Raw genomic sequence first — 25,072 nt, 5'->3', positions numbered from 1 at the left:
TGGGATTTGAATAGAAAGAAATAACATTAGACAGGAGAGGACAGTCCTTGTCCTTGGATTTAGGTCAGTGAAATGTGAAACTTGTTAAACTATTTTCAGAAATTGAAATAAACCAGTCCAGTGAAGCATGCTTTTTTTGTCTCCAGGAAATTGGAGAAACACATACCTCAGACTAATGTGTAATGACAATGTTAACTGCAATTAGCCCCACAAACACACTATTGTCCATACAAAAAAAAGTGGTAACTATTGACCTTAAACAGAGCATCTGTTTACTTTTATGTCCTCTTTTTTGAGGATGTCAATTAATGCAATATAAATGCTGGAAACAATAAAAGTAGAATGCCCTTGTACTTTGATATTCAAATACAATTATTGCCAAGTATAAGGACAATGCTGGAACATAATTAAAACACATATACAAAAGTTCCTTTTTTAAATTTTCCATTTAGTAACAGTGATTTTCAAAGAAGTTACCAGTAATAATGTTACTGGAACCTCCCTAGTGGCTTAGCAGTAAAGAATCTGCCTGCAGTGCAGGAGATGTGGGTTTAATCCCTGGCTTGGGAAGATCCCCTGGAGAAGGAAATGACAACCCACTCCAGTATTCTTACCTGGGAAATCCCATGGACAGAGGAGCCTGGCGGGCTATAGTCCGTGGGGTCACAAAAGAGTCAGACATGACTTAGCAACCAAACGACAACAACAATAATGTTACTCCCCCACAGTATACCGGGTAGGAGGCAACTGCTTGAAAATTTCCGTTTTATATGTGACACATGCTTAAGTAGCCATGAGACAAGTTGACAGTTTAATCAACAGTGTGCTATTGGAGTAGACATGATATGACAAGAAAATACCATACACAATAGCACAGAAAATAGAAGGGCACTTATTTTAGAAGGAATCCTGACATGTGGCAGGTGGTAGGCATTCGTATATGACCAACCACCAGAACAAAAGAGAAGAAAATATGGTGACCCAGAGTGAAAAGAATTGTTTCTTTCTCTTTCTCTTGGTTAAGGAAATGGCTGTGACAGTGCAAAAATTTCGAGCTATCGAGGAAGCTCTATGTGCAGCTGAAGATGTATAAGATAGGGCATAGGTCTTGAATGGCGCAGAGATGAAAACAACCTAGGCCCTGGAAATGTGTCGTATTGTTACATTCTGTCCATTTCTATTGCAGCATACTTGGGATCATCTATACTTATGGAATTTGATGTTTATTCTATTCAAGAAATTTTACCATTCCTCTTAGAGTTGTATTCTTTTTGGCTTTTTAATATTTATGCTGTATTTTTTATGTTTTATCATACTATAATCTGTTTCTTTAAGTTTTCTCTGGTGGCAATTCACCCTTTAATGCATCCCAGTATGGATCTTCATTGTCTTGTGTTTTATTCTTTCCTGATTTCTTTTTGTACTTTGACCACTACTAAGGGGATGACAGAAGATGAAATGGTTGGACGGCATCATTGACTCAATGGACATGAGTTTGAACAAGCTCCGGGAGTTGGTGATGGACAGGGAGGCCTGATGCGCTGCAGTGCATGGGGTTGCAAAGAGCTGGACATGACTGAGTGGCTGAACTGAACTGCCTTCCTTCCAGGCTGCTCTCTGCTTCTCTATTTTAGAATGGAGGTATCCTTGCATTTTCATTAAACGACAACACTCAAATGTTTTCTAATATATTCTCCTAACTTTTAAGCCAAAAGATGATCATAGTATATATGCATGTACATACTTATACATGTGTCAAAAATACGATTTGTTAAAGTGACCAAAGATCTGTATTATTTGCTGAAGTTTTCAAATATTATCACATTAGATATATGTCTCCTAGCAAAACCCACCATCTTTTGGGTAGTATTCACCAGTTTCAATTAGTGTGAAGGTTAAAAAAAAGTGACAATTTGCTCCATTGAAAGCCAAGTCAAAACCAGTTTACGGCATGTACTTTAGGAAGATGGGCTTCCCTGGTGGCTCAGCAGTGAAGAATCCACCTGCTAACGCAGGAGATGCAGGAGACATAGGTTCAACAGCTGCATTGGGCAGATCCCCTGGAGAAAGAAACGGCAACCCATTCCAATACTCTCGCCTGGAAAATCCCATGGACAGAGGAGCTGGGTGGGCTATAGTCCATGGGGTCACAAAAGTCAGACACAATTTAGCAACTATACAACACCTCTAGGAAGGCAAATGAACATGTGGAGTCTCTTGGCATAAACGGACCCTCCAAAGTAAGGATACAGAGATTGCCTATTTGAGACTTCTACTGGAGTCATATATTTTGGTCACCACTACATAAACTAGAGAATTAAGCTTGAAAATACAAACGTTGGGGGTTTAGTATCCTTTTGTTTCTGTAACAAATTACTTTAAAACCAATTGCTTCAAACAATGCAGATAACATCATCTTACAATTCTTGAGGTTAGAAGTCTGAACAGATTTATAGTTGTCATTCAATCACTAAGTCACGACTGACTCTTTGCAACTCCATAGACTGTAGCATGCCAGGCTTTTCTGTCCTTCACTACCTCCCTGAGTCTTCTCAAACTAATATCCATTGAGTTGATGATGCCATCCAACCATTTCATCCTCTGTCATCCCCTTCTCCTGCCCTCAATCTTTCCCAGCATCGGGTCTTTTCCAACGAGTCAGTTCTTTGCATCAAGTGGCCAAAGTATTGGAGCTTCAGCTTCAGCATCAGTCCTTCCAATGAATATTCAGGGTTGATTTCCTTTAGGATTAACTGGTTTGATCTCGTTGCAGTCCAAGGGACTCTCAGGAGTCTTCTCCAGCACCAAAGTTCAAAAGCATCAATTCTTTGGTGCTCAGTCTTCACTATGGTCCAATGCTAACCTCTGTACAGGACTACTGGAAAAACCATAGCCTTGATTTAGATCATACCTGAATGGCCTAGTGGTTTTCCCTACTTTCTTCAATTAGAGCCTGAATTTTGGATATAGGAGCTCATGATCTCAGCCACAGTAAGCTCCAAGTCTGATATTTGCTGACTATATAGACCTTCTCCATTTTTAGCTGCATATATATGATCAATCTGATTTCAGTGTTGACAATCTGGTGATGTCCATGCATAGAGTCGTCTCTTGTGTCTGGAAGAGGGTGTTTGCTATGACTAGTGTGTTCTCTTGGTAAAACTGTTAGCCTTTGCCCTGCTTCATTTTGTACTCCAAGGCCAAACTTGTCTGTTACTTCAGGTATCCTTTGATTTCCTACTTTTGCATTCCAATCCTCTTTGATGAAAAGGACTTCTTTTTTCTTGGAATCAATAAATATTTCAGTCACTAAAATATACAGGTGGTTTTATATCAACTTTCTCTTTTTAAAAAAAATTAGAACTATCTTTTACCCGTCACAAGACAACTTTCAGGGATCCTTCTAGATGATTATAAGAGGAGACTTGCCATTACAAAATTATCAGAGATCTTCACTGTTCATCACATTTTTCAGAGAGAGAGAGAATCTGAATTCATTTACCATCTGGTACGTTAGTGGACTAAAAGAAGCCAAACTTCCAGTTTCAGATTTCCTGTTTCATTACTAACGACAGAACTAGTTCACCCCTACCCCAAATCTAAACTATATTTAGCTACAAACAACTAACCAGATGCCAAAATATGTAATTTCATTTGACTGTTTGATTTGCAGTATGAGATGAAAGATTTAATTAAGAGTGAGTTATGTCCTTGAAAATTCTGTCTAGCCAAGCTTAATACTGGTAATGTAAAATTACACTATAAAGTTATGATTATTCCTCAAGTTACAGATAATAATCTTGTTGAAGATAAAGGAAACAGAAATAACCACTATTGCCACTGACAGGCACAGACAGAATAATCTATTTTAAACATAGGAGATGCCAGTAAAGTTACATGAATTACAAAATAAGAAGGGCAGAGATGCAGAGATGGTTACTTCATGCTACTAACACATAGGTATTCAGATATGTTGGGACACTGCCATTCAAGAAAGAAATTCAAGATTTCAAACATTTGAAAAACTGAAGAACGTTCACAGATTATGTAGATTTAATGCTAAAATTTAATCTTATTTGGTTGCATTATTAGACATTGTAAGCAAAGAAAGTACATAGAAATACATATAGAAATCTTAGTCTTTACCTCTTGGTGTGTAGCAATAAAGAATCATTTTCCTTTGTAATTTTCATAATTTTCTTAATTTTATGCATTAATATTTTATACTAATTAAATTAAAAATGATCATTAAAAGTTAAAGGAGCTTGTAAGGAGTAATTAACTAGGTGATATAAAATAAAACACTTTTTAAAAATAACTGTATTATTTTTAATTTGAAAAGATAGATACACCTCAATGTTCATAGTAGCATTGTTTACAATTGCTAAGATAAAGAAGTAATCTAAGCATCTTCATCCAGATGACTGGATAAAGAAGATGTGGAAAGTACAAATTGTCGGGTGTAAGCAGGCTACAGGGATGTACTGTAAAACACATGGAATATAGCTAATATTTTTTAATAACTGTAAAACATAGTATAATCTTTAAAACTGTATTAAAACATTTTTAAATTTAAAAAAGCATTAAAAAAAAACATTGTGTAAAAGCCCATATTACTGGGTATTGTAATACTAATTATAGATAGCTTATAGACCAAGATTATTAGGTGTGTGTGTTTACTCTATAAGCTCTGATAACCAGAATGTAGAGTCTGCAAAACAGAAGACAAAAAGAAACCCTGAAATAAGACACAATGTGAACAACTAAGATTATTCCTGAAACCTTAGCAATATGTAATGGTAATTTATTTTAGCACACATGGATTAATTATAGATTATAAATTAACAAATAAATACACACCTACCATGTATATAATTGGTAAAATACAAAGCACACTATTTATATCATAACGTGAGTTTCACTTTCAGGGTTAACTTTTGTTGCGGATACTAAGGCCAAACTTCAAAGAAGGATCTCAGGCCTTTAGCTATTGCTAAAGACAAGCAGCTACAGCACTACTGTGGTCAAAGCTGAAAGAAAGTAGACCTTGTAGACACGTCATCCTCAAATGAAGACTGTCCCAATAAGGATTGTGCTTTGCATGCTCTCTTTCCTAAATTGATAAATAGATGAAAAGAAGAGCATGGTTTAAAATAAATACATTTTGATGTTGCCACTGTTTTGATGCAATCACTGCCAATCAGCCACATCAAAAGAATCAAAGAATTATTCTGTTTCCAAATAATAATCATAGGAGACATTCATTAACTTTATCAAATACCTGATTCCTCCATTCCTCTCACTGCATCCTAATTTCATTTATTCCCTCATCTTTTCTTTTGCTGTTGAACTGAAAGACTGATAGCAATAGCAACTGACTGAAACAAAGCCGGCATTGATAAACTTACTGCAAATCTACTCTTTGTCCTTCATGAGAGATTATGTTAAAAGAAAAATAAGTAAGCCTCACTTACTAACAATTTCAGAAGAGTTGGACTATATTCTCAATTTAATCCCTCAAAATTGTAGAACATTTTTCTTGTTTATTGAAGGACGGTTTCACTTTCCTATTACTTTTATGGCAAGTCTTCAAACCTTCACTAAATTATCACCTATTCTAACCTCTATAATGATTTTACTCCTTTGTTTACATTAAACATTTTATAATCTCTCTGAGAATCAACCTCATCAGTGGATTTCTAAAAGTTAAGATGATCCACTTGAGATTTCATTTGTGAATGATGAAGATACTTCCACTAAGTAATCCTGTCAGCATTGACAATGACTATTTTCTTATAAAGTAAACAAAAGTGTTTATGATGCATGCCTCTCACACCACATGTATTCTTCAAACTCATTTAAATTATTTACATTTTTCTAAGACTATTTTTGAAAAGACATAAAGAATGTGAGTATTGTTTGGTATTTTAAGTGCTTACATTTCACAAGGCACAGACCCTTTTACAATGGGTCAAAGATGGAATGACGATCTGGAATGGGGCCAGGGGAGTACTGAGGAGATGGCCATGTATGGGGCAAGAGTGGGGAGGGGGAGTTGCAGATGAAACATGGATTAACAGCAGTATCAACTCTTGTCTCCACTACTTCCCAACAAGAAATAGTGAGACAGGGCACAGGTCAGGGGTTGTACAGAGGCATCGTCACGTAAAACTGCCAGTATGCTTTCATTCTGGCAAGGTAAAGATGCAGTTTATCTGTTGACTATGATAAACAGTCCTCAGCGTCAATATCATAGGCAGTATCCAGATGCCGTGTGAATGTTGTGTGACATATGTCAATAATAACTAGGAAAGGCCTAATAATAACATTAATGTGGTCTAATGTCATGATTTAATTAAGTATGTATTGGTGCTTGAAATGTAGAAATTCTCTGGTAAGAACTCCTCTCCAAAATAAATGTCACATATATTGGTAATTAGGGAATTCTTCAGAATGAAAAAAAGTGGAGGAGGGAGAGGGAAAATAATTAAGTCATTCAAGAATTTTAACCTACATTACTCAGTACTCCTTGGAGGGCTATGGCTGGGTCTAGATCTCAAAACAGCATAAGCAGAATGACACCGTCCTCTTCAAGATATGTCCGAGCCCAAATCCTAGGAAGCTGTGAATATGATAAAAGTCAGTCAGTTCAGTCACTCAGTCGTGTCCGATTCTTTGCGATCCCATGGACTGCAGCTCACCAGGCTTCCCTGTCCATCACCAACTCCTGGAGCTTGCTCAAACTCATAACCATCAAGTTGGTGATGCCATCCAACCATCTCATCCTCCATAGATTCCCCTTCTCCTCCTGCCTTCAGTCTTTCCCAAATGAAGGTTTTTTCCAAGAGTCAGTTCTTTGCATCAGGTGGCCAAAGTACTGGAGCTTCAGCTTTAGCATCCATCCTTCTAATGAATTCAGGACTGATATTCAGGACTGAACTCCTTTAGGACTGACTGGTTTGATCTCCTTGCAGTCCAAGGGACTCTCAAGAGTCTTCTCCAATCCCACAGTTCAAAAGCATCAGTTCTTCAGGGCTCAGCTCTCTTTATAACTCATAACTCAACTCTCACATCCATACAAGAGTACTGGAAAAACCATAGCTTTGATTGGATAGACCTTAGTTGGCAAAATAACATCTCTGTTTTTTAAAATGCTATCTAGGTTTGTCATAGGTTTCCTTCCAAGGAGCAAGCGTCTTTTAATTTCATGGCTGCAGTCACCATCTGCAGTGATTTTGGAGCCCAAGAAAATAAAGTCTGTCACTATTTCCATTGTTGCCCCATCTATTTGCCATAAAGTTATGGGACCAGATGCCATGGTCTATGTTTTTTGAATGCTGAGTTTTAAGCCAACATTTTCACTCTCCTCTTTCACTTTCATCAAGAGGCTCTTCAGTTCCCTTTTGCTTTCGGCCATAAAGGTGGTGTCATCTGCATATCTGAGGCTATTTATATTTCTCCCTGCAATCTTGACTCCAGCATGTGCTTCATCCAGCCCGGCATTTCACATGATGTACACTGCATAGAAGTTAAATAAGCAGGGTGACAATATACAGCCTTGAGGAATGCCTTTCCCAATTTGGAACGAGTCCATTGTTCCATGTCCAGTTCTAACTGTTGCTTCGTAATCTGCATACAGATGTCTCAGGACCCAGGTAAGAACTTTCCACAGTTTGTTGTGATCCACACAGTCAAAGGCTTTGGTGTAGTCAATGAAGCAGAAGTGGATGTTTTTTCTGGAATTCTCTTGCTTTCTCTATGATCCAACGGATGTTGGAAATTTAATCTCTGGTTTCTCTGCCTTTTCTAAATACAGCTTGAACATCTGGAAGTTCTTGGTTCACATACTGTTGAAGTCTCACTTAGAGAATTTTGAGCATTACTTTGCTAGCATGTGAGATGACTGCAATTGTGTGGTAGTTTGAACATTCTTTGGCATTGCTTTTCTTTGGGATTGGAATGAAAACTGACCTTACCAGCCCTTTGCCACTGCTGAGTTTTCCAAATTTGCTGGCATATTGAGAGAAGCACTTTCATAGCATCATCTTTTAGGATTTGAAATAGGTCAGCTGAAATTCCATGATCTCCACTAGCTTTGTTTGCAGTGATGCTTCCTAAGGCCCACTTGACATCTCACTTCAGGATGTCTGGCTTTAGGTGAGTGATTACACCATAGTGATTATCTGGCTCATTAAGATCTTTTTTGTATGGGCTTTCCTTTTGGCTCAGCTGGTAAAGAATCCTCTTGCAATGAGGAAGACCTGGGTTCTATCCCTGAGTTTGGAAGATCCCCTGGAGAAGGGAAAGGCTACCTACTCCAGTATTCTGGTCTGGAGAATTCCATGGACTTGTATAGTCCATGGGGTCGCAAAGAGTTGGACACGACTGAGTGATTTTCACTTTAAGATCTTTTTTGTATAGTTCTTCTGTGTTTTTTTGCCACCTCTTCTTAATAGCTGCTGCTTCTGTCAGGTCCATACCATTTCTGTCCTTTATTGAGCCCATCTTTGCATGAAATGTTCCCTTGGTATCTCTAATTTTCTTGAAGAGATATCTAGACTTTCCCATTCTATTGTTTTCCTCTATTTCTTTGCACTGATCACTGAGGAAGGCTTTCTTATCTCCTTGCTATTCTTTGGAACTCTGCATTCAAATGGGTATATTTACCCTTTTCTACTTTGCCTTTCACTTCTCTTCTTTTCTCAGATATTTGTAAGGCCTCCTCAGAAAATCATTTGCCTTTTTGCATTTCTTTTTCATGAGAATGTTATTGATCAATGCCTCCTATACAGTGTTACCAACCTCTGTCCATAGTTGTTCAGGCACTCTATCAGATCTAGTCTGTTGAATCTATTTGTCACTTCCACTGGTATAATCGTAAGGGATTTGGTTTAAGTCATACCTGAATAGTCTAACGGTTTTCCCTACTTTCTTCAATTTAAGTCTGAATTTCAAAATACGAAGCTCATGATATGAGCCACAGTCAGTTCCCAGTCTTGTTTTTGTTGACTATATAGAGTTTCCCCATCTTCGGCTGCAAAGAATATAAGCAATCTGATTTTGGTATTGATAATCTGGTTATGTCCATGTGTATAGAGTTGTCTTTTTTTGTCATTGGAAGAGGGTGTTTGCTATGACCAGTGTGTTTTTCTAGCAAAACTCTGTTGACCTGCTTCATTTTGTACTCCAAGGCCAAACTTGCCTGTTATTTCAGGTATCTCTTGACTTTCTACTTTCTCATTCCAGTCCCCCATGATGAAAAGGACTTCTTTTTTTGGTGTTAGTTCTAGAAGGTGTTCTAGTTCATCATAAAACCGTTCAACTCCAGCCTCTTTGGCATTAGTGGTTGGGGCACAGACATTGGATTACCGTGCTATTGAGCAGTTTGCCTTGGAAACCAACAGAGATCATGCTGTTGTTTTGAGACTGCACCAAAGTGCTGCATTTTGGACTATTTTGTTGACTATGATGGCTACTGCATTTCTTTTACGGGATTCTTGCCGACAGTAGTAGATACAATGATCATCTGAGTTAAACCCACCCATTCTAGTCCATTTTAGTTCACCGATTCTTAAAATGCCCATATCCACTCTTGCCATCTCCTGTCTGACCATTTCCAATTTACCTTGATTCATGGACCTGACATTACAGGTTCCTATGCAATATTATTCTTCACAGCATCAGACTTTACTTCTATCACCAGTCTCATCCACAATTGGGCATTATGTTCGCTTTGGCTCAGCCTCTTTATTCTTTCTGGACCTATTTCTCCACTCTTCTCCAATAGCATATTGGGCATCTACCTACCTGGGAGTTCAATTTTTCAGTGTCATATCTTCTTTGCCTTTTTCATATTTTCATGGGTTTCTCAAGGCAGGAACACTGAAATGGTTTTCCATTCCCTTCTCCAGTGGACCACATTTTGTCAGAACTCTCCATCATGACCCGTCTGTCTTGGGTGGCCTTACACGGCATGACTCATGGTTTCATTGAGTTAGACAAGGCTGTGATCCATGTGATCAGTTGATTAGCTTTCTCTAATTGTGGTTTTCATTTTGTCTGCCCTCTGGTGGACAAGGATGAGATGCTTGTTGAAGCTTTCTAAAGGGAAGGACTGGATCTTGCTCTGATCCAGCCATGGTCAGTAAATCTTTAATCCAATTTTCTGTTGATGAGTGGGGCTGTGTTTCATCCCTGTTTGCCTCAGGCCAAACTATGGTAGGACATTAAAAAAAAAAAAAAAAAGGACTTGTGGCTTTTGAAGGAGGTGCTGGCATAAGCTAATATGATATACTTCTTTGCAAAAGGAACTCTGCAGATGTGATTAAGGGTATAGATGAGGCATTGTGGAGATTATTGTAGATTATTCAAGTGAGGGCTTCCAGCAAGTATTAGGGAGAGGACCAAAGAAGATGGAGGCATCCCCAGGTGACAGGCAGCAAGGAAACAGAGACTTAGTCCTACAATCTCATGGAAGTGAATTCCACCCACACCTGAAGGAGTAAGAAAGTAGATTTGTCTGCAGGGTCTTTAGAAAGGAATACAGCTTTGCCCATACCTTGTTTTTAGCCTGGTGATTACCCTCAGCACAGTAAAATAATAAACTTGTATTAAGTCACTAAATTTATGGTCATTTATTATGGCTGGAATAGAAGACTAATACACAAGGGCTTCCTAAAATTGTATGCAGTATTTTGTATATTTGTGTGCGGTATTTTTCATATGAAAGAAGCTGTATATTTAATCAGTCTTGTAAGGGTCAATGAGATAAACAAGGACCTATGCATAAACAGGGGAATATATTCAGCATCTTGTAATAACTCCTGGCTCAGGTGGTTAAAAATACGCCTGCAATGCAGAAGACCCAGGTTCACTCCCTAAGTTGGGAAGATCCCCTGGAGAAGAGAATGGCTACCCAATCCAGTACTCTTGCCTGGAGAATTCCAAGGACAGAGGAGGCTGGCAGGCTACAGTCCCTGGGGTCACAGAGTCAGACACAACTGAGCGACCGACTCTTTCACTTCACATAGCTGAACAGGTTGCTGTACGGCTGAGACATTGCAATCCAACTGTACTTCAATTTTAAAAAGTCAATGATCACGCTGAGTCACTGAGCCGTGTCCAACTCTTTGCGACACCAAGGACTATAGCCTTCCAGGCTCCTCTGTCCACGAGGATTCTCCAGGCAAGAATACTGGAGTGGGTTGCCATGCCCTCCTCCAGGGGAATCTTCCCAATCCAGGTATCAAAGCCAGGTCACCCGCATTGCAGATGGGTTCTTTATCATCTGAGCCACAAAAGCAAGAATGACTGAACTATTATCCTTCTTCGTACTGAAGCAGTAAATACATCCTCATTCACTATGAAAGAACACGTCTCATTTTACAATTCAACTGGGAAATGAGACGGGGGAAAGCCTAGAGAAGTTGGAAATATGGTGACAAATTTAAAACATGAGATTCAACTTGAAATAATGTGAGGAAGTGTGTCTGCAGAAAAATAATCAGAAACAGACATTCAGTGGAAGGGAGACAGCTGGAAAGCAGTCAAACAGAACAGGACAGAAGGGAGAGTATAGATGAGACTGAAATACTGTGATAATTTGGAGAAAAAAGCTGCAAATCACCTTGGTGGCAATAGGACGTTTCCAAACAAGAAAGTACACCTGAACTAGAATTCACTTTGAGATAGTGCTTTCTCTTTATCAATGTTGAGGAAATCAGACGAAATGGAAGGCATTCAAAAAAGAACAGCAAATACAATTAAGCATCTAAAGGGATTGATTTATATAGTGAGAGGGAAGAAATAAAATGTGCAGTCCTCGGCTAAACACTTCTGGAGAGAACTTAATAGTCCAAAGTCTTTAAAGGATTTACATGCTGAGTCAATAGAGAGTGATTTAGCTCAGTAAGAGGGAATTTAGGCAGAAGCACAGGGCGATGAAGGTAAACTCTAAGCTGAAAACATTTTTCTGACTGTTAATACCAGAAACTAAAGTGTTTCAACTGGTGCTGACTCAAAGGTCTGCTGTTGTTTTTGTTGGTCTTTCTAACCCATTTTCAGATTTATCCTGAGTGACCAAGAAAGATAGTTATTGGAAAATTCTTTATACCCCTGTTACTCTCTTTCTAATAGATTGAGACCTTTCTGTCACAGTATATAAATGACTACTGATTTTATATTCCTAGCTTTATAATACGTCTTGATATCTGGTAGGGCAAGTCCTCCCATATTGTTGTTCTTTTTAAAAAATAAACTAGGCTGTTTATTTTGTCTCTTTATATATACTCTGTGTACTCAGTGATTTTAATAGATTATTAGTCTGCTCAGGCTGCCAAAACAAAAAAATACCATCAACTGGGTAGCTTAAACAGAAATGTATTATCTCACAGTTCTGGAGGCTAGAAGTTTCATTATAAAAACTTAAATATATAAGAATATAGAATAACATCATAGAGTATGGCATATTAACTTGAAAGACTAAGCAGTAAATCACCATTAAGAAAAATGTGATTGTTTAATTAAGACAGTTATAATTTCAGTTATGTTAAAATAATTATATTAATAAGAAGGTGCATAACAGGTGTATATATGCATATATGACATATGGCTACTGCTATTTTCTTTGAATAATAGAAAGTAGAAATCAAAGTATTGATTCCATTTCTTTTTCTTTAAATACAACATTTTCATAATTCAAAAATATAATCCATAAGAAGAAGACATGTCTCCACTAATGGCCACAACACAGAGTCTTATCAAAGTGGAAGCTGAGGTTGCCACCTGGCTACTCTGGTCTCCTAGTGGAGACCAGACCTACTGGATCAACCAGCAAAGAAGGAGGTTAGTCTACTGGCAGGGGCAATGGAACCTGAGTGGGAAAGGACACTGTTGTTAAGACACAATGCAGAGTAGAAATTGGTTGTTACTATCCAATGGCAGCCTGGAGGAATATGTCTGAAATGTAGGAGATCTTTTAAGTTTCAACTTAGTATTATCCTCATATTGCAAGAAAAAAAATAAAATACTATAAAACATAAAATGCTGTAACAATTCATATAACTGCATAAAATACTATAAAGCCTGTAAAATACTGTAACAACTCACACTGGCTTATGAGAAATGAAGGTCTGTTTTACCCTACCAGGTAAAGAACCTAACCTCCAGAGATGTTTGCTGAGAGTAACAGAAATATGGAAAAGGAAGTTTATAATCCTCAGTTAGGAACATATGACTAATTTCAAATGAGGATTGCAATAGTTGAGTCTTTCTTATTGTGCTCTGAATATATGTGTGTGTGTGCATGTACTGACCAATTATTTTTCTTTCTTTCATTTCCATTTCTTCTCTTATTCTCTAGCACTAGATGTGTTGATAGTGGTTAAACCTGTATTTTCAGTATTTAAGTTACTGGATAGCAAATGCATGAAAGGACACACTTATATCCTGAGAGAAACTGATATAAAGTAATCTAAATACACTGGCAATATTATCACATGTTTAAACATAAGGAAAAATATTAGAGTTAATTAAGAAATATAATCAAGTCAACCAATAGGTATAATCTCCCCAACAACAGTCAGTGTAAGAAAGCAATCCACAAATTATTCAAGAAGGACATTCTGATTCATGTTTTATGCCAAGTCAAGCTAACAAACACAATATGTAAAAATTATGCTTCTGGACATAAATAACAGAAAAACCCAAGCTTAAATTGCCTCAAATAACAGAGAGGTATAATTGAAATATTCACTGGTTGGAAACCATCAATCATGGTTCAGTCAAGTCTCTCAATTTTTTCTTAATTTTTAACTTAATTTCTCTGAGATTTTCCTGGCTCTGTTCTTTCTATGTTGATTAACACCCACAGGCTTTTAGAAGATGGCTATAAAATTTCTATGCTTTATTTCAACACACAAAAAAATTTTTTTTTTTTTTTTTTAGTTTTCTGAATGTTGAGCTTTTTTTTTTTTGTTATTTTTTTTAAAATTTTTTTGTTTATCCTTTTCACATTTATTAGTATGTACACTTTTTTTTTTTTTTTTGTCATACATTGATATGAATCAGCCATAGATTTACACGTATTCCCCATCCCGATCCCCCCTCCCACCTCCCTCTCCACCCGATTCCTCTGGGTCTTCCCAGTGCACCAGGCCCGAGCACTTGTCTCATGCATCCCACCTGGGCTGGTGATCTGTTTCACCATAGATAGTATACATGCTGTTCTTTTGAAATATCCCACCCTCACCTTCTCCCACAGAGTTCAAAAGTCTGTTCTGTATTTCTGTGTCTCTTTTTCTGTTTTGCATATAGGGTTATCGTTATCACCTTTCTAAATTCCATATATATGTGTTAGTATGCTGTAATGTTCTTTATCTTTCTGGCTTACTTCACTCTGTATAAGGGGCTCCAGTTTCATCCATCTCATTAGGACTGATTCAAATGAATTCTTTTTAACGGCTGAGTAATATTCCATGGTGTATATGTACCACAGCTTCCTTATCCATTCATCTGCTGATGGGCATCTAGGTTGCTTCCATGTCCTGGCTATTATAAACAGTGCTGCAATGAACATTGGGGTGCACGTGTCTCTTTCAGATCTGCTTTCCTCAGTGTGTATGCCCAGAAGTGGGATTGTTGGGTCATATGGCAGTTCTATTTCCAGTTTTTTAAGAAATCTCCACACTGTTTTCCATAGCGGCTGTACTTGTTTGCATTCCCACCAACAGTGGAAGAGGGTTCCCTTTTCTCCACACCCTCTCCAGCATTTATTGCTTGTAGACTTTTGGACAGCAGCCATCCTGACTGGTGAGTAATGGTACCTCATTGTGGTTTTGATTTGCATTTCTCTGATAATGAGTGATGTTGAGCATCTTTTCATGTGTTTGTTAGCCATCTGTATGTCTTCTTTGGAGAAATGTCTGTTTAGTTCTTTGGCCCATTTTTTGATTGGGTCATTTATTTTTCTGGAATTGAGCTTCAGGAGTTGCTTGTATATTTTTGAGATTAATCCTTTGTCTGTTGCTTCATTTGCTATTATTTTCTCCCAATCTGAGGGCTGTCTTTTCACCTTACTTATAGTTTCCTTTGTAGTGCAAAAGCTTTTAAGTTTAATTAGGTCCCATTTGTTTATTTTTGCTTTTATTTCCAATATTCTGGGAGGTGGGTCATAGAGGATCTTGCTGTGATTTATGTCGGAGAGTGTTTTGCCTATGTTCTCCTCTAGGAGTTTTATAGTTTCTGGTCTTACATTTAGATCTTTAATCCATTTTGAGTTTATTTTTGTGTATGGTGTTAGAAAGTGTTCTAGTTTCATTCTTTTACAAGTGGTTGACCAGTTTTCCCAGCACCACTTGTTAAAGAGGTTGTCTTTTTTCCATTGTATATCCTTGTCTCCTTTGTCGAAGATAAGGTGTCCATAGGTCCGTGGATTTATCTCTGGGCTTTCTATTCTGTTCCATTGATCTATATTTCTGTCTTTGTGCCAGTACCATACGGTCTTGATGACTGTGGCTTTGTAGTAGAGTCTGAAGTCAGACAGGTTGATTCCTCCAGTTCCATTCTTATTTCTCAAGATTACTTTGGCTATTTGAGGTTTTTTGTATTTCCATACAAATTGTGAAATTCTTTGGTCTAGTTCTGTGAAAAATACCGTTGGTAACTTGATAGGGATTGCATTGAATCTATAGATTGCTTTAGGTAGAATAGCCATTTTGACAATATTGATTCTTCCAATCCATGAACACGGTATGTTTCTCCATCTGTTTGTGTCCTCTTTGATTTCTTTCATCAGTCTTTTATAGTTTTCTATGTATAGGTCTTTTGTTTCTTTAGGTAGATATACTCCTAAGTATTTTATTCTTTTTGTTGCAATGCTGAATGGTATTGTTTCTTTAATTTCTCTTTCTGTTTTTTCATTGTTAGTATATAGGAATGCAAGGGATTTCTGTGTGTTAATTTTATATCCTGCAACTTTACTATATTCATTGATTAGCTCTAGTAATTTTCTGGTAGAGTCTTTAGGGTTCTCTATGTAGAGGATCATGTCATCTGCAAACAGTGAGAGTTTCACTTCTTCTTTTCCTATCTGGATTCCTTTTACTTCTTTTTCTGCTCTGATTGCTGTGGCCAAAACTTCCAACACTATGTTGAATAGTAGTGGTGAGAGTGGGCACCCTTGTCTTGTTCCTGATTTCAGGGGAAATGCTTTCAATTTTTTACCATTGAGGGTGATGCTTGCTGTGGGTTTGTCATATATAGCTTTTATTATGTTGAGGTATGTTCCTTCTATTCCTGCTTTTTGGAGAGTTTTAATCATAAATGAGTGTTGAATTTTGTCAAAGGCTTTCTCTGCATCTCTTGAGATAATCATATGGTTTTTATCTTTCAATTTGTTAATGCACATAAAAAATTTTATAAAGAGAAGAAATTGTTTTTATAGAGGCTCATTATTAAGAATAAACAATTTATTTCCATAAATCTATATTCATGGATTGGGGCTAAACGTGGTACCATACCCATTCATTTACAGATGCTTCTCTCCAGGGCACTTTCTAAGCATCTGAACCAATTCACATGTTCAGGTGACTCTAAGCACCAACTGGCTTAGGCCTGGGTTCCTAAATCAATGACTGGCAAGTAGATAAAACTTCTCTTAGACCAATCAGCATGACCCCCAGCCAGGATACTGTAGTAGCAAGCACTGACTTCATAATTCAGAATATTCCAACACTTATATGATGTATTTGTCTAATTAAAAATTTGACACAATTCTTCACTCAGTATAAATTATAGCATTGAATTTATTAACTTCTAACTAATTAATTTAATATTTCAAGCTTTTATAACTTAGAGGAAAGATGAAGATATTTTAAATATTCTGAAGAAATTAAGAAAGATACTAATTGAAAAACTATTGAAAAATGTTCCCTTTCTTAAACAGTTTCAAATACTTTTAGTTTATCATCTTCTCCTCTCATACTCAACTATGGAGTGAAAAGTTTTGTATGAGAGAAAAATTATTTACAACTCATTTACTGCATAATCTAAAGAAATTTAGGCCTCCAAATTTAAGTCTTTCTTAATAACAGAAGTAACTAATTGACCATTATTTACAACCAAAACCTAATTATTTGGAAGATGTGACAATAGCCTTTTTTTCAGAATTATATTTTGATATTTTTCTAAGAGATTATGTAATCTAAATAAAACTTTTATAATGATACAAAGTTATAAATCCAATTTAGCATATGAATCATCGTGTTAGTTATACTAAATCATCATGGCTAATTCTCCATTGAAAACCTTCCAGGAAGAGCTTGATCTTTCCTTCTTAGAAGATGATCCTGTATTTAGAGAATTTAAGGGCCCTCTAGTTGAGTAACAAGAACTGAACAGCTGATGTTTTGATGGCAGTTGAACTAAATATTTTGTAGCTATTTCATAAAAAAGAAACTCTAGGGATTTCCAACTAGTAAGTGAAGGATAAGTAAAATATGAAACCTTTTGGTCTAAGAGGTCAGAAATTATATCTGAAGCTGTTTAAAGCTATGCTTGTTTCTCAGATATGAAAACTATGGATATGTGAAGACATTATAATAGATTTCAAAAAACTCATGGTTGTTTGGTAGAAATATTTGAACTTCTTGAATATAAAGATAGTTTTACTCTTATAACAAAAGGGTATAAGCTTTGTATATTTCTTAATGATTTATGCCTTATTAAAAATTTTACAATTTAATATTATTTTACATGCATTTTGAGAAAAAGTGAAACTGAATATGGTAAATTTTAAGGGTGTATTATGAACAAAATATTAAAAATCTTAGATTCCTAACCTCTGACTAATTAAGCTATGCTGCCTTGGTGAATCAATTTAGAAAGTAAGGAAAAAAACTTGGTTTTAAATTACTTCATTGCTCACTAGGTGTGTATTGTGGGGAAAGCATCTCAATTCTTCTAAGTCTCAATTTTCTTAAGTATATAATGGATATATTAAGGCACCAGTAGATAAACTAATTTGTTGATAAGATAGCAGTTATTTTAATCAGCAGAATCATAGGCAATACCTTAAATGCATTCTTAAAATTAAAAAGTGCTTATTTCTATGAATATCAATTCACCTATAGTGATATTTCAGAACTTTGGGTGCATGTGGGAATTCATTGAGAGCTTTAGAAATCACTGATGCCTGGGACTCAAACCATAAATTTGTGTTCAGTTGTCCTCATTATGATGTAGACATCAGGAGTTTTAGAGACTGACTTAAATGATTAATTATTAGAATTTATCCTTGCATAGTTTTGAATAAGAGTATGTATTTACTTTTAAACTTGATTTGTAAACATCAGATTTAAACAACCTAAAGTGTAACTAGATACAGTAGTACATCTATATTTATTTATATACACATAAAATTAAATATATTTAATATTCCATTAACTAAAAATGCATGATGAATTTTAGGCCAACTTATGATAATCCTTGTAAGAATAGACATGTATTACACTTGAGAAAAAATGCTCTCTGTCATTTTTGTTTAGATATCATTTCCTGGTGATGTTGAATCATTCATAAGCCCTTTGGGATACACAGTGAAATACTGAAAGTGATACAAATAGTGTAAAGTTATACCATATAAAAAATTAAACCTCTTTTTAAATTTTGGTCTTTAATCATACATACTATATTCTCTAGTTAGTGTACTTATGATTTTTTTTCCTACAGTTCAAATCTCAAAACAGAAACTTTCACTGTAAGTGTGTTAGTATATAAGATACATGGTTTATATTATTAGAATTGGCCAGATTTGATGAGAACTATTAATCACAGTTGTTCTTACGTGGCAGAAATGGATGAACTTAACTATTTTTCTTTTTGAAAGGAAGAGAAAGGGAGGAATAAAATCTCATATAGTTTAAAATAACTTACTGACAAATTTTATGAGAGTTTTGATAAATATGTATTATAAATTCCCTGTCAAGTTATTTTATTATTTAAAGTCTTTTGACCTTAATATTAGTAGTTTCTTTAACAATGAATTTTACCAAAAAAAAAAAAAAAAACTAGTGTGATTTTGAGTACATGAATAAAAAACATACCAAGAATAAGGAAATAGATTTTTTAAAATACCCTATAAAAATCTTTGGTCATTTCTATTAAAAATATATATTCTAAGTAGATATTATTTTCATTAAATACATTGGATTCTTTTAAATTGAAAGAACTATGGCTGAGTAATATTCCATGGTGTATATGTACCACAGCTTCCTTATCCATATACACCATGGAATATTACTCAGCCATTAAAAAGAATTCATTTGAACCAGTCCTAATGAGATGGATGAAGCCGGAGCCCATTATACAGAGTGAAGTAAGCCAGAAAGATAAAGAACATTACAGCATACTAACACATATATATGGAATTTAGAAAGGTGATAACGATAACCCTATATGCAAAACAGAAAAAGAGACACAGAAGTACAGAACAGACTTTTGAACTTTGTGGGAGAATGTGAGGGTGGGATATTTCAAAAGAACAGCATGTATACTATCTATGGTGAAACAGATCACCAGCCCAGGTGGGATGCATGAGACAAGTGCTCGGGCCTGGTGCACTGGGAAGACCCAGAGGAATCGGGTGGAGAGGGAGGTGGGAGGGGGGATCGGGATGGGGAATACATGTAAATCCATGGCTGATTCATATCAATGTATGACAAAACCCACTGGAAAAAAATAATAATAATAATAAAAAAAAAAAGAAAAAAAAAAAAGAAAGAACTACTTGCATAACTCTAAAGAATACAAAAGAAGATGCCTCAATTATGTAGTTTAAATTATTTTCACTTGCTGTATGAACTGAAATAGTTCTATCCCAATATAGCACTTCAGGAGAACCTGGCAGATAATTACAAGAAACGTCCAACTGAATGAATTATATTGCCAATAACATGCCAGGCATGGCTACCCTGAAATCCTTAACTACAACCACCTAAAGATTCTTGATAAAGTATTAAAGTTTAATGAATGACTTTTGCAAAAGGAAGAAAAATGTCCAGAAATCCTGAACAATCAGGCAAAAGAAGTCAAGTCCTAGGAAGCTGAAAACTTAATGAAAACTGTACACTCTTCACTAGGTTCTTTCAGGTCCTTACTGCAAAAGCCGTTCTAAACTTCACAACAACCCCTTGACTATTATCCTAGTTAATGATACATAACTTGGCCAAGGTCACACCAGCAGACGTGCACTAGAGTCAGTAAACTTAACCAGCTCATGGATTAGAAGCCTCTGGACCTGAGATAACACAACAGTCTCAAAATGTTCAAAAAAGATTTAAAAATATACACAGGATCATAATGAAAGACAAGATAGTAAATAACAATAAACATATTTGAAAAAAGGTCTAAATATAACCTGTGGATGTTAAAAAAAAATAACTCACTGAAAATAAAACTCATTTTACTTAAGCTATTACTTGAGTAAATTACCCCTATACCTAGTGGAACGTTCAGATTACAGGTTAGCTGAAACCTGCTATATGTATTTTCTGTCACCAATTTGGGAAATGAAAATGCACCACATGTTGTGTATTGTAAACTTTAAAGCTTCATAGCATCCTGCTGCCTCAACATCCCCACAAGCAGGCTGTGGGCACCCCACCCAGATGACCCGGAGCAGCAATGTTCACAAGAACCCTTTTTTGTCAAAACTTAACCTAGTGAAATTGTACATGCCCGTGAAATCCGTGCATACCTTTGGCTAGGATGCTCCAACCTGCGCCCCAGTAAACCCAAGGGCCCTCCTTCCTCCCTCCTTCCTCTCCCTGCCCCCTCAGCTCCCCCAGATGTCTGGCATTCTCTCCTAGAGCTCCCTCCAGGAGCCCCCCCACCCCCATGGTGAGCACTGACGGTCCCTCCAGGACCTGTGAGTACAGGAAACCTTGCTTTCCTGCCTCTTCTGTTTCCCCTCTCGTCAACACACCTGCCCTACCATCTCAAGAGGAAAACAGAACAGCTGCTCACAAAAACACTTGACCATATCCAATCACACAGGGCAGCAAATTACAGTCCTACAACGTACCCAGGTGGGAGAGGACCAGATTATCGGAAAATATTTATATTATACTGTAAGTATTCTTTGACTAATACATATATATATATATATTTTTTTTAAACTGGGGGTGGGCAGGGTGGGATGAAGAAAATGAACTTATTCCCTTTCTTTTTTAGAAATGAGAATCACTTAAATGATGGAATGCATTTGGATGGGCATGCAAATTTACTGAGGGGAAGATATAATAGGAGTAATTTTAAATTTTTAAATACTGAACTGAAGGGTTCAGGTCAGTAGGCTCCAGATGCAGCTCCAAATGTAAGTTCTGACAAATTCATTTTATTATTTCCCTGAGTTTTAAGGTTAAAAGAATCTTTAAAAATTTTACAGTGTCAACATTGAATTTTCAAAAGTTTACTTTTATTATAATTAAAAATACTCATAAATCACTGCCATTTTATCCACTCCCTCTCTAATACAGTGTACATACACCATAGTCACCATGAAATAATTACAAACAGAAAAATAACCATAAACTCTAATACCTGTGATAGTAGGATGCTTTTTTCCCTTATTTTGACAAAGAGGCACCTACATACTTAGAGATAATTTTACAAATGAAAATCAAAATGATCACTGAGAACATTTTAAGAGCTCAAAATGTGACATTAAATATTACTATCATTACTGATAATGAATTAATAATTGAAATAACATTTATGCCACTTATAGTATTGAAGGAAAATGGAAGAGGCACTGAAGAAAATACTTTCTGTTCTTCTATCAGGTGTTAAAATAAAGCCCTGCCAAATTCTGGCAAAGAGATGCCAGGACAGACTAGCTTGAACATAACATGAAGTTCTTAGATCTACTTAACTATCATGTGCAAGCCTCAGTGATTTCACTTAGCTCCACAAAACCCATGCTAAAAGCCTCAGAAGGACGTTAGAAAGCAGATCTTCTAGACCCCTTTTAATGTTTTTTATAGTATTAACAAAATAACATTTAATTATTTTCATCACCATGAATCCTCAACAAAACATGAGCAAACAGAATCCCACAACACATAAAAAGGATCACACACCATGATGCAGTTAGATTCACTCCTGGGCCACAAGTATGGTTCAGTAAATACAGATCAATCAATGCAGTATGTCACATTGACAAAAAGAAAGACAAAAACCACGTGAATATCTCAACAGGTGTGGGAAAAGCATTTGATGAAATTCAACATCTATTCGTGATAACTCTCACCGAAGTGGGTGTAGAGGGAACATATCTCAACATATTAAAAGCCATTTATAACAAACTCACAGCCAACATAGTATTTTTTCCCATAACTTATAATACTAACTTCTGGGGGGTCACTAAACATGACATACATTTTGAATAATCCTTATTACTTTCTTAAATTTATTCTTTATGTTTTAATAGAGTCAACTGAGTTACTTTTTATCTTAGGGAATTCTCTTTGATTTTTCCAAACATTTCTTTCCTAAATCACAAAACATCATTAAGTTAATCTTACACTGTATTAAAACAGGCCTCTGAATGATGAATAAATATGAATGAATGACTGATTACGCATCACACATCTGACGCATCCTGCAGTAAGATGTCTGGCCCTTCCTGGGGAGATCAGGGAGTTTGCTGGAGGATGTCTACGGGGTAGGCCTGAGAAACCAGGGTCTATGTGAAAGTAAAACTCCAACTCCTCTTCAGTCAAGCTACCTCCTGAGGTCACAGGAGAGGAAGGGAGAGAAGATAGTAGAAGGAGAAGAGGAGAGAGGCATCCAGATGCCATTTGGACAAAATAACTTCTTTTGAATGCCCAGAGTGCTTGATCTACAATTATTTGAACCCTCTCATCTCTTCTAACAAACATTAATTTTAATAAAAATATCTTCCATTTTTGAGTATTTTTACTTTGTTCCCATGTACACATTACTGAGTGTTGCTTAATTTATACAGCACATTGATGAGGTTGCTTAAGTTATAATTCTTAGCTTATGAATGAAGAAGAAAAAAGATTTAGTGGCCAGCCCTGATCACACCTGACATGTAGCAATAAAGCTGCCATGAGTTCTTGAACAAATCAATGAATAAATAAACACTTGAATCTTTCACTGCTACAGCATTAGAAGGTAGAAAAGTCTCCAGATTGCAAGTATGTTTTCTGATATATTTTATATTCTCATATTTTTCTATTTTTTTCAATGTTGACAGCAATAAAATTGCTAAGAGTAAAATTTGTAAAAAAAATTCTAAAATATGGGCTATTTTAGAATATTTTCTAAAATATGAGCTCATTTTCTAAAAATGAACTCAGAAGATAATGTTAATTCTGATTAGTCACATCAGCACTTTTCATTTAACCTTTTATGTCTTATCCCTTTCTGTCTCGTTTATAACCTGATTTTACTCAGCTTCCTTCTCAAATCTCGGAAAGTCCTGAGTATTTCTTGGTCTCCCGTGATGTCGTGCATTTGCCCTGGCTATTCTCAGGTGGACGACTGGAGTCCAGGGAGGTCGGCTGACTAGCCAGAGATCACACTCAAGCTACTGAAATTTAGGACTAGAGTCTGAGAATCTTTTGACCCTGGATTTCCTCTCCCCCAACAACCATTAAGATTAATTACTTCAAAAAAAGGTGAAACAACCACAAAACCTAGTATTACTTCATTCTCATGACTGAAGACCTGCATCACAGACCAAACAGATTTCAAGGCTCACAATTCAATAATCAAAAGAAAGAAAGGCACACAGCACTTTGCCTTGAAATGATAGAACTGGAATAGAGGCTTAGATGGGAAAACTAATGACTTACTTTAGTATCTGCAGTCCTTCCCATCTTGTTCTTCATATTCCAGAGAGATTACTCTTCATTTTGTACTTTTTCCTAAAACATGGTATACTTGAAAGAAAAAATGAAAAAGTATGTTATATGTTTCTTTTAAGTTACTCTAATTTAATTTGATGTAGTACATGTAATTAAGCATACAGGAAGCTTTTCTTTAATAAGCAATAGTTAAGTCCCAAATTTTTAAGAATATCTACAAAAGAGCCTCACAGCAACCTTCTGGTAAAGAGTAAACAAAGGACCAAAGTGAAAGGGAAAGTGAAAGTCGCTCAGTTGTGTCCAACTCTTTGCAACCCCATGGACTGTACAATACATGGAATTCTCCAGGCCAGAATACTGGAGCTACGGGTAGCCTTTCCCTTCTCCAGGGGATTGTCCCAACCGAGGGATTGAACCCAGGTCTCCGGCATTATAGGCAGATTCTTTACCAGCTGAGCCACAGGGAAGCCCAAGAATACTGGAGTGGATAGCCTATCCCTTCTCCAGGGGATCCTCACTACCCAGGAATTGAACTGAGGTCTCCTGCATTGCAGGTGTATTCTTTACCAACTGAGCTACCAGGGAAGCCCCAAATAAAGGACCAAACCAGCTATCCAATACTTAGACAATGGAATACTTGACTGAAAAGACGTGCATGTATAAGAAAGAGAAAGGATAACTTCAAACTACTTGGAGCACACATGTCACAAGGTTACAGGGGACGTTCACCCACTTACACATCGTTAATTAACAAGTGGCCTAGACAAACATTCCACATGTGTTCAATTATGACCCACTGATATAATTCCAGGGAGTCTGATATTTTTAATTTAGCCTAGAATGGGCATTTTACAATGACAGTGGTACATATCTTTTACATAAATATCAAATTTTGTTTACACATATGTTGGTTGTTGTTGTTTAGTCTCTAAGTCATGTCTGACTCTTTTAGGACCCCATGGACTGTACCCACCGGGCTCCTCTGTCCATGGTATTTCCCAGGCAAGATTACTGGAATGGATTGCCATTTCTCCTCCACAGAAGGGACAGAACCCACATTTCCTGAACTGGCAGGTGGATTTTTTACCACTGAGCCAACAGGGAAGCCCTTACACATATATAGACAAAATTTGTATTTTACTAACAATTAATTTAAGAATACAAACAAAAACTTTTGAAAC

At 36.4% G+C, this 25,072-nt stretch overlaps 1 protein-coding gene across 1 annotated transcript in view; it reads right to left on the bottom strand.

Moving 5' to 3' along the window:
* Positions 1-25,072, bottom strand: part of LOC122687760 (translation initiation factor IF-2-like) — a 215,037-nt gene that overhangs the window by 47,550 nt on the left and 142,415 nt on the right. Inside the window, exon 5 of the mRNA XM_043893384.1 lies at positions 23,880-23,966. The gene's annotated coding sequence lies outside the window, so the exon portion shown is untranslated. The remainder of the gene's footprint in view (positions 1-23,879; positions 23,967-25,072) is intronic.

Source organism: Cervus elaphus, chromosome 32 (assembly GCF_910594005.1).
Source record: "Cervus elaphus chromosome 32, mCerEla1.1, whole genome shotgun sequence".
In the NCBI taxonomy this organism is placed as follows: Eukaryota; Metazoa; Chordata; class Mammalia; order Artiodactyla; family Cervidae; genus Cervus; species Cervus elaphus.
This window is presented reverse-complemented; position numbering and strand designations above follow the sequence as displayed.